Genomic DNA, 14,023 nt, shown 5'->3' with positions numbered 1-14,023 from the left:
CTCAAGAGGCAGGTCAGGTGGTCTGTATTCCCATCTCTTGCAGAATTTTCCACAGTTTATTGTGATCCACACAGTCAAAGGCTTTGGCATAGTCAATAAAGCAGAAATAGATGTTTTTCTGGAACTCTCTTGCTTTTTCGATGATCCAGCGGATGTTGGCAATTTGATCTCTGGTTCCTCTGCCTTTTCTAAAACTAGCTTGAACATCTGGAAGTTCACGGTTCACGTATTGCTGAAGCCTGGCTTGGAGAATTTTGAGCATTACTTTACCAGCGTGTGAGATGAGTGAATTGTGCGGTAGTTTGAGTATTCTTTAACAGACAGTAAATGAACACTTCAGGCTTCCCAGGTGGCTCAGTGATAAATAATCCACCTACCAATACAGGAGACATGGGTTTGATCCCTGGGTCAGGAAGATCCACTGGAGAAAGAAATGGCAACTCACTCCAGTATTCTTGCCTGAGAAATCCCATGGATAGAGGAGCCTGGCGGGCTACAGTCCATGGGGTCACAAAGAGTCAGACAGGATCTAATGACTGAACAACAACAACAAAAAGGGCATCTTAGACATACTTTCCTGGAAGTTCTCCTTTGTATACCTGTTATGATTTATAGGCTTTAAAGAGATGCCCTCATTCCCTTTGTTATGGACTGAATGAATGTTCATAGGTTGAAGACCTAACTCCCAATAAAATGATATTAAAAGGTAGGGTCTTTGACAGACAATTAGATTTAGATAATGCCATGAGGGTAGGGCCCTCATGCTGGGATTTGTGTCCTCATAAAAATCAGAAATGACACCAGACCTCAGCCTTCTTTGACTGGCAACAGTCTTCCCAGAATGGGGAAGCCCTTTACTGCATGACTTTATCCTAAGTAGACAAAGGCCAACTGATTGATCAGCACACAACTAACTCTGGAGCAACACTTTAAATGACACTTTCCAAACAGAGCAAACACCAGACTGGGTACTTTATATACCTCATTTAATCTACTTTTCACAACCATCTGGTGAGGCAAGTGCTCCAGGAATGCTGGATTGATTGATCAATTGATTTTACTATTTTCACTACTTTAAGACAAACTGCTTTTTAACAACATCAGATTCTTAGCTGCCTTCATTTATCCATGGCTTACACAACAGCATAAGCCACTTTTGTAAGTCTGAAGCCTTACCTGCTTCAGCTTTTAAGAGTCAGAAGAATGGCAGGTATGTCTTGTAATTAGATTTTTACATCAGAATGGATTTGATTTTTGACATCAATGAACAAACCCATTTGTCTATCCCTGCATTGCAGGAATAGAAATCCATCATAATTATTTGCCAGCTGTTGGTTCACCCCAGTCATGGTTTCTTATTCTGAAATGTTTCCTAACCTCCAGAAAGTCCTCACTACATTTGTAGTTTGCAGGTATCTGAATGGCTTGCATTTTTAATGAATTCCTAATGTACTCACTCAAGCAAACAAGGAAAATTATAACCATGGAACATTACATTTCAGACATTAATCATAATTGCTTAATAATACCAAACAAGGAGATTTTATTGCAAACTGAGACTTCTTATTTAACTTCAGAATCAGAATAATTGTCACATTTGCACATATTCTAAATGATACCACATATTGCCAAATGCCTACATTAAACAGTTTAGTCATAAAGAAATATTTTGTCAGCTAATTTAATTTAATTGCATGGCATAATCGTTTCACCTATTTCTCTAAAAACAGGTATTTTAATAAGAAAACTAAAAGGAGGTTATAAAAATCTCACTTTCTCAATTGCTAGGAAAGGTCTCTGCGGAAAGTTGCCAGACAATTACAAATTCGAGGGGTTTCTATAGTTCTTCAATGTATTTGTTATATACCATTAGTCACCAGTGAAGCCCTTCACTAATAGCAGTACCCTTCAACAATAGCCCCAGAGAATTTAACACTGATTGATGGCAGGTCACCTGGAATTGGTTGGCAGAATTTCCAATTTTCTGTTGGGAAATTGCTTATTTCTCCAAGTCTATTCCCATTTTTACAAGTGGACAGCAAGCTGAGATTATACATTATTATGTGTCTAAATATAAAATTGTGATGGATGGTGTCACACATTTAAAAAGAGTTAAGCATTTAATTTAAAATTTAAAAAGTTTAAACAAGTTTAAAATGTATTTTTAATCTTTCTCAGAAATTCATAGGCTGATTCATATTGGGGGGAATACTAAGAGATTGCCTAAGGATTGTCATTTATATGGGGCATTATTTTCATAAAATTATCCTTTTAGACTCTCGAAGCAGTAGAACCATGACTTTCTTGTAAACACTATCTAAAGAGCTCAAGCTTATCAAAAGACTGAAGGAATAAATAGATTCTTTCTGTAACAGTACTAATGCTAAATTTGGCAGAGAAAAGAGGAAAGTAAGCAATCAAAACTCAAAAGCCACATTAAAATCAGAAAACACAGTTTGCTATTTACATTAAACTATCATTTATTTAAAAACACATACTAGGTGTCAATTTCTAAAGTATATATTTAGGATGCAAAAATATCATATGTGTGTGTGCTTAGTCATATTCTACTCTTAATATCATATATCACAGGAATATTACTATATACTTTTCCACTTAGAAACTCTACCAAATTCTTGAATTAAGCATTAAGCCCCTGGCTAAATATATTAAAGGCAACAGGTAACAATCCAATGACAAGTTTGAAATTTTGTCAATATGGGTCACTCTGGAGAGACAAACTAGCAAAACCCTCAAAATCTGCCTGCAATGCAGGAGTTCAGTTCAGTTCAGTTCAGTCGCTCAGTCATGTTCAACTCTTTGCGACCCCATGAATTGCAGCATGCCAGGCCTCCCTGTCCATCACCAACTCCCGGAGTTCACCCAAACTCATGTCCATCGAGTCGGTGATGCCATCCAGCCATCTCATCCTCTGTCGTCCCCTTCTCCTCCTGCCCCCAATCCCTCCCAGCATCAGAGTCTTTTCCAATGAGTCAACTCTTGGCATGAGGTGGCCAAAGTATTGGAGTTTCAGCTTTAGCATCAGTCCTTCCAAAGAACACCCAGGACTGATCTCCTGTAGAATGAAGGAGACCCGGGTTCAATCCCTGGGTCAGGAAGATCCCCTGGAGAAGGAAATGGCAACCCACTCCAGTATTCTTGTCTGGAGAATTCCATGGACAGAGGACCTGGTGGGCTACAGTCCATGGGATCGCAAAGAGTTATACCCAACTGTGTGACTTTCACTTTCACTTTCAACACAATTGGGACAATTTGGTGGCTCAAATGGCAAAGGATCTGTCTGCCATGTGGGAGACCTAGGCTCAATCCCTGGGTCGGGAAGATCCGCTGGAGAAGGGAATGGCAGTATTCCTGGAATATAGTATTCAAGAACAGTCCAGTATTCTTGCCTGGAGAATCCCATGAACAGAGGAGCTTGGTAGGTTATGGTCCATGAGGTCACAAAGAGCCAGACACATCTGATTGACAGACACTTTCACTCAACTTTTCACACACACAAATTCTTGAATGAAGCATTAAGTCACTGGCTGCCTATATAAATATATTAGAGGCAATGGATAACAATCCAATGACAAGTTTAAAATTTTGTCAGTATGGGTCACTCTGGAGAGAGAAACTAGCAAAACCCTCAAAATCTGTAATGCTCAACACAATTGCTTAATCTGAGGATAAAAATGCCTTTATTGAGCTTCCCTGGGAGTTCAGTGGTAAAAATCCCACCTGCCAATGCAGGAGACACAGGTTCAATCCCTAATCTGGCAAGATCCCATATGCCTCCGAGTAGTGCCACAGCTACTAAATCTGAGCGCCCTAGAGCCCTTGCTCAGCAACAAGAGAAACTACCGCAATAAGAAGCCTACCCACTCCCAGTATTCTTGCCTGAAGAATTCCATGGACAGAAGAGCCTGGTGGGCTATTGTCCATGGGGTCACAAAGAATTAGACACAACTGAGCAACTAACACTTAAACATTTCTAAAACTGTCATTTTAAAGGCTGCTTAGAATTTCATGATACGGCTACTTAATGCACTGGTGAATAATCTACTGATGGACATGTCGCTTGTTTTGTTTATGTTATTTATTTGCTAAATGGTTATTTATGCAGTATTTGTTCACAGCTCAATCTCTACCTTGTCCCGGATTGGGAATACAAAGCCTCTGTTCTTGTAGAGCTTACATTTCTGAGACTTAGGGATAAAGACAGACAAGAAAAACAATGAACACAAATAAATATGGTAGTTGGTGATTAAGTCCTACAATAAACTATAATATCATAATAAGGCAGGATAAGAGGACAGTGGCAAGAAGTAATAGATGGTCTTTAAGATAAGAAGACCTTCAAACAGGGAACTGAATGAGAGTATGGCATTGGCCCAGTGGAAATTTAGGTGACAAACCTTCCAGATTCAGTAAAACAAGAGGCAGAGGGAATTCCCTGATAGTCCAGTGGTTAGGTTTGGGCACTTTAATTGTCAGAGCCTGGGTTCCAACCCTGGTTGAGGAACTAAGATCCTGCAAGCTGTGTTGAGGCCAAAAGGAAAACGAGAGAAAGAAGAGGCAGGAAAAGGAATATGTGTGACATGCTGATACAATGTAAAGGAGAAAATCATTTTAAAACAATAAAACTTTTGTGCCTGAATCTTTACACATACATCATGAGAAAATATTCCCAGGAGTATATTTGTAAGGTCAAAAATACGCTCATTTTTTAATCAGAATTTTCTCAGTATCTTATGCAAGGAAATTTTTTATTGAAATAGTTCCTTTAAAAACCCTCTATATTATCATTACTTAGTGAAGTATTGAGGCTCTCTGAGAATTAGTGCACTCTCAAGAATCTGCCGTGTATGCTTCTGTCATCTCTATGTACAAACAGCCCTATCATTTGACATTATTCAACAGTTGTTGGTGATAAATGTCAGCATGCTGTGATTTGCCTGACAGCTATTTTGCATATGTTCCCTTCCAGACTAGACCCTCACTGCATCACCGTGCATGACAGCACTGCACATTCTAGAGACCCTGTAACTGCGTGACTGATGTTGTATAACACTTGCTTTTTTATATTAAATTCTCACCCTAAATGGTGAGAATGGTGACCATGAAGCATTTGCCTTCATCTCCTCAGCATCCAGCATAAATATCTACCACACAGGAGATGCTCTATAGACACTTTGCATGAATGAATCAATAAAAACATCTTCCTCTGCAATGGCCTATATGGGAAAAGAATATACAAAAGGGTGGATATATGTAAATGTATAACTGACTCACTTTGCTGCACAGCTGAAACTAACGCAACACGGTAAATCAACTAGACTCCAACAACAACAACAAAAAGCAAACATCTTCAATGATATTATACGTGAGACAAGAACTAACTAATAGCCAAAGAATAATTAATTAATTTTAAATACTAATATTTCAGAATGTACCAACAATCGTCAGTCCCAGGAGGCTCTCTTTGCAATTTCTAGTGGCTCAGCAGTCACTCAAAGACTGCACACTTGACTCTTAAACAACAGGGGCTTAGGGCACCAACCCTCCTCACACAGTTGAAAATCCCTTATAATTTACCGTTAGCCATCAGTACACATGGTTTGTATCTCAGGTTCCACATTTAAAGATTTAACCAGTCAGAGATCGTTTAGTACTACACTATTTACTACTGAAAAAAAAAAAATGGATAAGTGACCAAGGTTCCTTATACACCTCCAGTCATCCCTAACCTCTGCATCCAGCTGACCACCCTACTGTCCACCAGGGCCTGGTACTCTGTATTAGACTTTAAAGATGACTTCTTCTGTATTCCATGAGTCCCAGACTCATAAAGAAGTTTTGCTTTCCAGTGGCTGGACCCAAACATGTAACAAAAACAACAATGCTGCTGGACAATCCTGCCCTCAGAGGTTCAAAAATTCCCCCCACCACCTTTGGAGAAACTTTAGCCAAAGACCTAAAAGATCTCCATCTGGAAGAGGGAACCCTCCTCCACTGTGCAGACAACATCCTGATCATCAGCCTGCCTAAGGAGGCTTCTGAACCACCTAGCCTCCTGAAAGGATATATGGTGTCCAAGAAAAAGGCTCAAATGGCACAAACTAGGGTGACCCACCCAGGCTTCATTCTCATAGGTCAGAGAAGCCCACCCAGGAAAAGAGAGAAGACATCTTCAGCCTCACCCCCTCCTAAACTAGAAGACAGCTTAAGGGTTCTCCCTCCCCATTGCCAGGTTTTGCCATTCTGGATCCCTAACTCCGGTCTATTAGCTATGCCGCCATATGCAAAGTTCAAAAGAAAGGATGATGATCATTCTGAATGGAATTCACAATGCAAAGGGGCCTTTCAAGAACTGAAAAAGTAATTGCTTCCGGCCCCTGCCCTGGCCCTCCCAGATTTAGCTACACTCTTCGAACTTTACATTCAGGAGAGAAAAACAATCATCCTTGGGGTATTAGTTCAAAAACTGGGGCACTTTACTTGAGTGGTTGTTTACTTCTCTAAACGATTAGATCCAGCCACCAAGGGATGGCCTCCTTGGCTTCAGGAAGTAGCTGCTATTACAGCCTGCTCAAGGAGGCTGAAAAGTTAACGCCTGGTCAGCCAATCACTATATGGACTCCATTATGATTCAGGTTTTAAACAAAGCCCTACTGTATAGCACAGGGAATTATATAACAGCTCATTTGGGAGAGGAGTTTGCAGGAGAATGGATACATGTATATGTATGGCTGAGTTCCTCTGCTGTCCACCTGAAACTATCACAGCATTGTTAACTGGCTATCCTTGAATGAAATAAAGTTTATTTCCAGAGTGGTACAATCCACCTGCCATGCAGGTGATACATGTTCAATCCCTGGTCTAGGAAGACTCCACACACCAGGGGTAACTACAGGCAGTGCACCACAACTACTGAGCTGCAACTTCAGAAGCCCGAGCTCCCTAGACCCCACAGCCTGCAACAAGAGAAGGCACCAGAGTGAGAAGCCTGCACACTGCAACTGAAGAAACGCCCATGCAGCAATGAAGACACAGCACAATAAATAAACAGATTTAAAAAATAATAAAAATTAAGTTTCATCTAAAAAAAGATTCAGATTTTAGTAAGTTCTAAGGGAACAGAGTGGCTATCCCCCAGAAGGTTGATTCAAGTTCAGACTATGTCTTCAGACAATCCAGTGGCTACCATAAAAACCTGTCACACACTAAATCCTGCCACCACGATACCCACAGGGCTCCTGGAGCACAACTGTTCAGAAACCTCAGTTCAGTCGCTCAGTCGTGTTTAACTCTTTGTGACCACATGAATTGCAGCATGCCAGGCCTCCCTGTCCATCACCAACTCCTGGAGTTCACTCAGACTCACGTCCATGGAGTCGGTGATGCCATCCAGCCATCTCATCCTCTGTCGTCCCCTTCTCCTCCTGCCTCCAATCCCTCCCAGCATCAGAGTCTTTTTCAATGAGTCAACTCTTCGCATGAAGTGGCCAAAGTACTGGAGTTTCAGCTTTAGCATCATTCCTTCCAAAGACATCCCAGGGCTGATCTCCTTCAGAATGAACTGGTTGGATCTCCTTGCAGTCCAAGGGACTCTCAAGAGTCTTCTCCAACACCACAGTTCAAAAGTATCAGTTCGGTGCTCAGTTTTCTTCACAGTCCAGTAGACATCATCTATTCTGCTTGCCCCGACCTAGGAAGTGAGCCTCTTTCAAACATGGAAGAGGAATGGTTCACAGATCAGAGCAGTTTTATGAGAAAGGGGAGAAGTCTGCAGGATATGTAACAACTTTCCAGACCCAGGTCACAGAAGCGAAAAGCCTACCCTCCAGGGACTTCCACCCAATAGGCAGAGCTGACAACCCTCAAGGGTGATCCTTAGAGCTCAGGACTGGGAGGATCTGAAACATTTACACAGACTCCCAGGGCGTACTGGCCATCCTCCATGCCCATGGGTCTATTTGGAAGGAAAGAGTTGTGGTTATGAACAGAGTTGCGGAGAATGAACAGTTGAAACATGGCTTAATCATACTGAAACCCTTAGAACTAGTACAGCTTCTGAAAAGGTGGCAGTGACTCATGGTAGGGGTCACCAAAAAGGGCAGCAGTGGGGGGGCGGGGAGGGAGAGGTTTGCTGAGGGAAACAAGGCAGACTCAACTGCCAAAAGGCGGCCTGGGAACCAGTAACTTGGCAACCACCCCTTACGCCTCAAGGGCCAGATCCATCCCATCATCCCCCAATCTACATAAGGAAGAAGTAGACAATGTGGAAACAGGGCTCCATCAGAGGTCTAGGAGGCCACGGGTGGCTAGTTATTGAACATGGGCCAAACCTCTTTCCCTAAACCACAGCCTGTCAAGCCATCAGGGAACTCATTATGGGAGAGAAGCCCCATGTAATTGGTTGGTTGAGGTCATAGTAGCCCCTGGCATGAGGAGTATAATCAATGAGACAGTTGAGACATGCTGTTCTTGCTAGTATGTGGGCCATGTATCTTAAGTCAACCAGTGTCCTTGTCACCGGCCATATGGCTGATCATAGAAGCTAATTGTGTTCTATTAACAGGATGCCACAAAGGCCCACTGCAAAACCAGACCAAACTGGCTAGATCCAAGATAGAGGGAAGTGTAGGCTAAAGCTCGCTGCTTTTCTTGCCTTGGTTGATCTCTATGTTCCCACACCAGCCCCTGAGAGCTAAAGGACACTTGCCCAGATTCAGCTCTGTGTTTGTTTCAATAATACGAAGTGTTTGGCAGAGATGCTCTGCAGCTGTACTTTGAGAGAGAGAGGTGTTTTGAGAGTTACACACTGGTCAATTGCCCCAAATCCATTCTGACTTGACGTGCACAGATGAAACCTGGAGGAGTCCAAAAGTTACCCTTGCCTCATTACCATGCTAAGAACTCCACTCCAAGGGGTCATTTGTACTCTGCTACGGCAATCCATGACTTACCAACTAAATAACAACAGCAACCCACTCCAGTATTCTTGCCTAGGAAATCCTACGGACAGAGGAGCCTGGCGTGCTACAGTCCATGTGGTCGCAAAGAGTCGGACATAACAGCAACTGAGCACAGCACACAAGCGCAATCTGTGGGAGAGCAAGGGGGCACGAGGGACTGCCCATGCACCAGCTGTTGCTGGAAATCTTTGTCCTTTGCCCCAGTTTCTGATGATGCACTTGCCTCTCACCCCGCAGAACTCCCCACTTTCCTCCCTTTGGGGAGCAGGTGTCTAGACATGAGCTCCCCTTCTCCATTCCCTGGCCATCCAAGAACAGCTTGTCTCGCCTGAGCCAAACTCAGTTTTGTTTTTGGCATTGGGAACCTGAGCAGGAAAGAACTCCCTGTCCAATCCAGGGGTGCTTCAGTTCAGAGGGACCTCAAGAGTGGGGGTGCTCACATCTAATTGGGTAACATCCTCTGTCTCCAAAAGATTAGATAAATTGCCGTTGCTCGGGGATTCAAACAGTTAGGGCTAAGGTCCGGTAACATACGTAGCTCAAGATAGCCAGGGAGTTCACTTCTCCACCCGGGGTTGCACCACCGCCCAAAACCAGTAGGCAGTAGTTACAGAAGCTGGACCTGTGCCCTTCCACGCCGCTCTGCAACGAGTGCAAAAGACAGAGGAGGGACTTGCCACTGGTAAAGCCAATTAACAATTCCCGAGAAATAAAAATAGAAGCTGGGTAATAAAGCCTAACCTTTTTTTGTCTGTTTCCTTTGTGCTAGTTTCACTTGCTCACTGGCTGCCGCGTGCAGAGGTCTTGTACCCGAAACTTTTGGACCAGAGTTCCAAGCGCAAGAATGCTGCACCCGACACCTGGGCTCTACTTGCCCTGTGCAGGAGCGCTGCGCACCACACTGCGATTCAAGATGGTGGCCGCAGGCGGAGTGCAGAGACGCCGCTGGGGCGCTGCACCCTACCAGGAGCCTGAGCGGCACACCTGCACCAGACCGGCAATATCTCGTCCTCCTCCTGGCTCAGTCAGTTCAGTTGCTCAGTTGTATCCAACTCTTTGCGATCCCATGTGTTAAAGCAGGCCAGGCTTCCCTGTCCATCACCAACTCCGGAGCTTGCTCAAACTCACTTCTGTCAAGTCAGTAATGCCATCCTACCGTCTGTTCCTTGGCAGTCCCCCTCCCCCTCCTGCCCTCAATCTTTCCCGGCATCAGGGTCTTTTCCAATGAGTCACTTCTTCACATCAGGTGGCCAAAGTATTGGAGCTTCAGCTTCAGCATCAGTCCCTCCAGTGAATATTCAGGGTTGATTTCCTTTAGGATTGACTAATTTGATCTTCTTGCTATCCAAGGGACTTTCAAAAGTCTTCTCCAACACTACAGTTCAAAAGCATCAATTCTTCAGCGCTCAGAGGGCAAGAGCTCACACCTCTCCATTTTTCTGATCAGAGAGTAAAACCTTCCTCTGCTTCTGGACCGAACTCAGTATCATTCTATTGGTTTGAACAACGCTGGGCAGGAGGACCCTGCTGGGTGGGGCTTGTTAGCAATTTTGTAGATCAGGTTCTTGTTTACCTGTTGTCAGGTTCCCCCACTAGAATGTGAGCCCTAGTTACCATGTCTCTCCTGCTCATTTCAGTGCCCCACACTGTACCTGCCCCATAAGGGCACTCAGTAAATATGATAATAAAAATAAAGCTAATGAGGGAATGCATGAGCATTCTTTGATTATAAACATCCCACGACAGATTAGTCTCCAAGTACAACCTACAATATGTAACTCAACATTCCTGGAGCCCAGGAAGAAACATGCCCCAGGAATTGCCTAGCAGTCAAGTGGTTAGAACTCCATGATTTCACTCCTGAGGGCTTGGGTTCAATCTCTAGTGAGGGAACTAAGATCCTGAAAGCAAAGCAGGATGGCCAAAAAAAAAAAAAAGCATGCTCTAAAGAAGTTCTTAATCCCTGAACTAGAGTTGTCACACATCTGAGCACACATTCAATACACTAAGAATGAATGATACAGAATATGTGACGATTGCTTTTAATCTTTTACGCAAAGATAAAGAATAATATACACAACTACTTTCTTCCTTTTGAAATATCACAATTCATCAGTCTTTAATCAGGGCAGGTGTGCACCAAGGCCTGCTGGCAATGTGTTTACAATTTCCTTATCCACCTCTTCTTTGCTGTATTGTCATCCACTTGCTAACTACACAGCCCTCAGTATCGTATTTAGGAGTCTTATTCTGGTAAAAAGTAGAAATTTCCTTTCTCTTTAGCAATTATGGCAAAGTTCCTGGTGCTCTGAGTGACTATTAGCATTGTAACTAGCCACATAGATGTCCCTTTTATTCAAGGTATTCAGTGTTATTTGAAATTATTATTTTGTCTCTCTAATAACAGGCCAGATACATGACAAAAGAAATCTGGTCATAATTGTTCTCCTTATATTCCTCTCCCCACACCACCCCCAGTGCATAGAACAGTACTGAACTCAACCCTGCTGCTGCTGCTGCTGCTAAGAAACTTCAGTTGTGTCCGACCCTGCGCGACCCCATAGATGGCAGCCCACCAGGCTTCCCCGACCCTGGGATTCTCCAGGCAAGAACGCTGGAGTGGGTTGCCATTTCCTTCTCCAATGCATGAAAGTGAAAAGTGAAAGTGAAGTTGCTCAGTCGTGTCCAACTCTTAGCGGCCCCATGGACTGCAGCCCACCAGGCTCCTCCGTCCATGGGATTTTCCAGGCAAGAGTACTGGAGTGGGTTGCCATTGCCTTCTCCACCTTGGCACTTAACAAATTTTTGGATGAAAGAACAAATCACTGAATGAATGAACCAATGAACTGTGTCCCAGTGTTGCCAGTGGATTTCATGAGTAAGATGCCCTTCTACTCTTTTCTGTTTCATCAGCTTCAGCTGTACTGGGTTACTGATGTTAACACAGGCAGAGTATAGAACCTAGCTTCAGTCAGTGATCGTCATTTCTATAATAAATCCAATGATGGGTTTATAATAAAGCAAATTGAATGATGTTAACTTTGTGTCCCATGTTCCCCATTTGTGAACTCAAGGAAGCAGATGCTGTCTTTGCTCTGACACCATCAGCAGCTCCTTATATTACCAAGGACTGCTTCTCTGCCTGACGGTGCTTTTGGAATATGGTAACATGGCAGTGCCCGGGAACTAATGCCCCAAAAAGATGATGGATAAAATCTCCAGCTTCTCTGTCCTTCGGTGGAACAGCTTTGAGATTACACAGGATTTCCAGTGGCATTTGGAGCCCCGGTTGCCCATGGTAGACATCCCTAATTCACAAAAATTCATTTGGTTTTCCTTCCTTCCTTGTTCCATTTCTCCACTCCCTCAGAGAAGACAGAGTGCCTGCCTGCCTGCTAAGTCACTTCAGTTGTGTCCAACTCTTTGCAACCCTATGGCCCGTAGCCCACAGGGCTCCTCTGTCCATGGGATTCTCCAGGCAAGAAAACTAGAGTGGGTTGCCAGGCCCTCCTCTAGGGGATCTTCCTGACCCATGGATTGAACACGCGTCTCTTATGTCTTCTACAAAGGCAGGCGGATTCTTTACCTCTAGTGCCACCTTCTACGGCTTCTAGGGAAGCTCTAGAAGACAGAGTATCTGAGATAATTTTCATGGGATTGAATACAAATCCCTGTCCCCAGGTCTCCTTTCAGGATGATACCAGGGAAGACACTGGGGAATCATGTATCTATTGCATAAAGTTGTTGAAAGGATTCACTGAGTTAATACAAGCAAAGTGATTAGAAAAGCACCTGGTATACTGTCTGTGGTCCATAAATTTATTAGTTGGTATCTAGTATTATTTGTCTCCTCTGACCTGCTAATCTTGGTTCTCTATTTAGGTCCACAATTTTCCTCTTCATAGCTGTCTCAATCCCCAGTCAATCTCTGAAATTTCTAGGTGAAGTTCATCTACCTCCTTTGAACCCACTTTTTTTAATGACTCTATGCATTAGCTTACATTAATGCAGCAGAGGGGACCAAAGCTTTCAAGTACTGCACACATTTCACAAGATACACTTCAGGGAAAAAAAAAATTGACTAAGAAGGATCAATAATATCCTAGGGTCTTGGTGGACACCTTCCTAGAGGAGGTGGACTTCTGATTCCTGGTGGAGGGTCTCAGTCTAACAGGGGCAAGCTTATTGGCATCCCTCGAGTATGGGAAGTGTAATTGGTAGGCCTATGGGTGGTCTCATACCATGTGGCGTGCTAAGTTGCTTCAATCATGTCCGATTCTTTGCAAACCCCAAGGACTGCTGCCCACCAGGTCCTCTGTCCATTGGATTCTCCAGGAAAAAATACTGGAATAGGTTGTCATTTCCTTCTCCAGGGTATCTTCCTGACCCAGGGGTCAAACCGTATCTCTTACGTCCCCTGCTCTGGCAGGCAGATTCTTCACCAGTAGTGCCCCCTGGGAAGCCCATACCAGGTGGAGGAGCCATAATTCCTGGAGGTGGGACTGCTCGACCAACAGGTGTGGGTGTAGCCCCCCTTCCTGGTGGATACTGAGTTGGGGGTCCAGCAATGCTGGCAGTGGCAGCAACTGTTACATACCTCTTCCTTGAGGAGTCATGACTTGTTGGGATGGCCCCCCCGGCCCCATGGACAGGGCCGGTTAATCCAGCAAGAGTCTAGGGAATTGGAACACCAGCTGGAACACCTCTGCCAGCTGCTCCACCAGCCCCCAGAATCACCAGTAAATGGTACTTGAGCAATGCCTGTACCTTTACAGGGTATTCCCTCCACAGTCATGGAAACCAAATTCTCCCGGGCAGCCACACCAGACCCCAAACTTGCTTTACTTCATACTCTGAATGCTCTGAATTCTTTGCCTTGATCTCCCTGAATTCATCACAGTCACAGAGGATCGAGTTCACCTATTTGTCAAAACCCTTAAAAGGGCCAATGAAGATCCAACCATCCTGCCGGACGCATCTCACCTGTAGTCAATGTGCGGCAGCATCTTGCACCTCTTTCCCAGAGTCACGATTGCTGTTCC

The 14,023-nt window shown here is 44.0% G+C and overlaps 1 pseudogene; it reads right to left on the bottom strand.

The window, feature by feature from the left end:
* Nucleotides 1-13,001: 13,001 nt before the first annotated feature.
* LOC101101914 (small nuclear ribonucleoprotein-associated protein N-like) lies at nucleotides 13,002-14,005 on the bottom strand (annotated as a pseudogene).
* Between the last annotated feature and the right edge of the window lie 18 nt (nucleotides 14,006-14,023).

The sequence above is a fragment of the Ovis aries genome, chromosome 14, assembly GCF_016772045.2.
Source record: "Ovis aries strain OAR_USU_Benz2616 breed Rambouillet chromosome 14, ARS-UI_Ramb_v3.0, whole genome shotgun sequence".
In the NCBI taxonomy this organism is placed as follows: domain Eukaryota; kingdom Metazoa; phylum Chordata; class Mammalia; order Artiodactyla; family Bovidae; genus Ovis; species Ovis aries.
The sequence above is the reverse complement of the archived record's forward strand: the minus strand, read 5'-3'. Positions and strand labels throughout refer to the sequence as shown.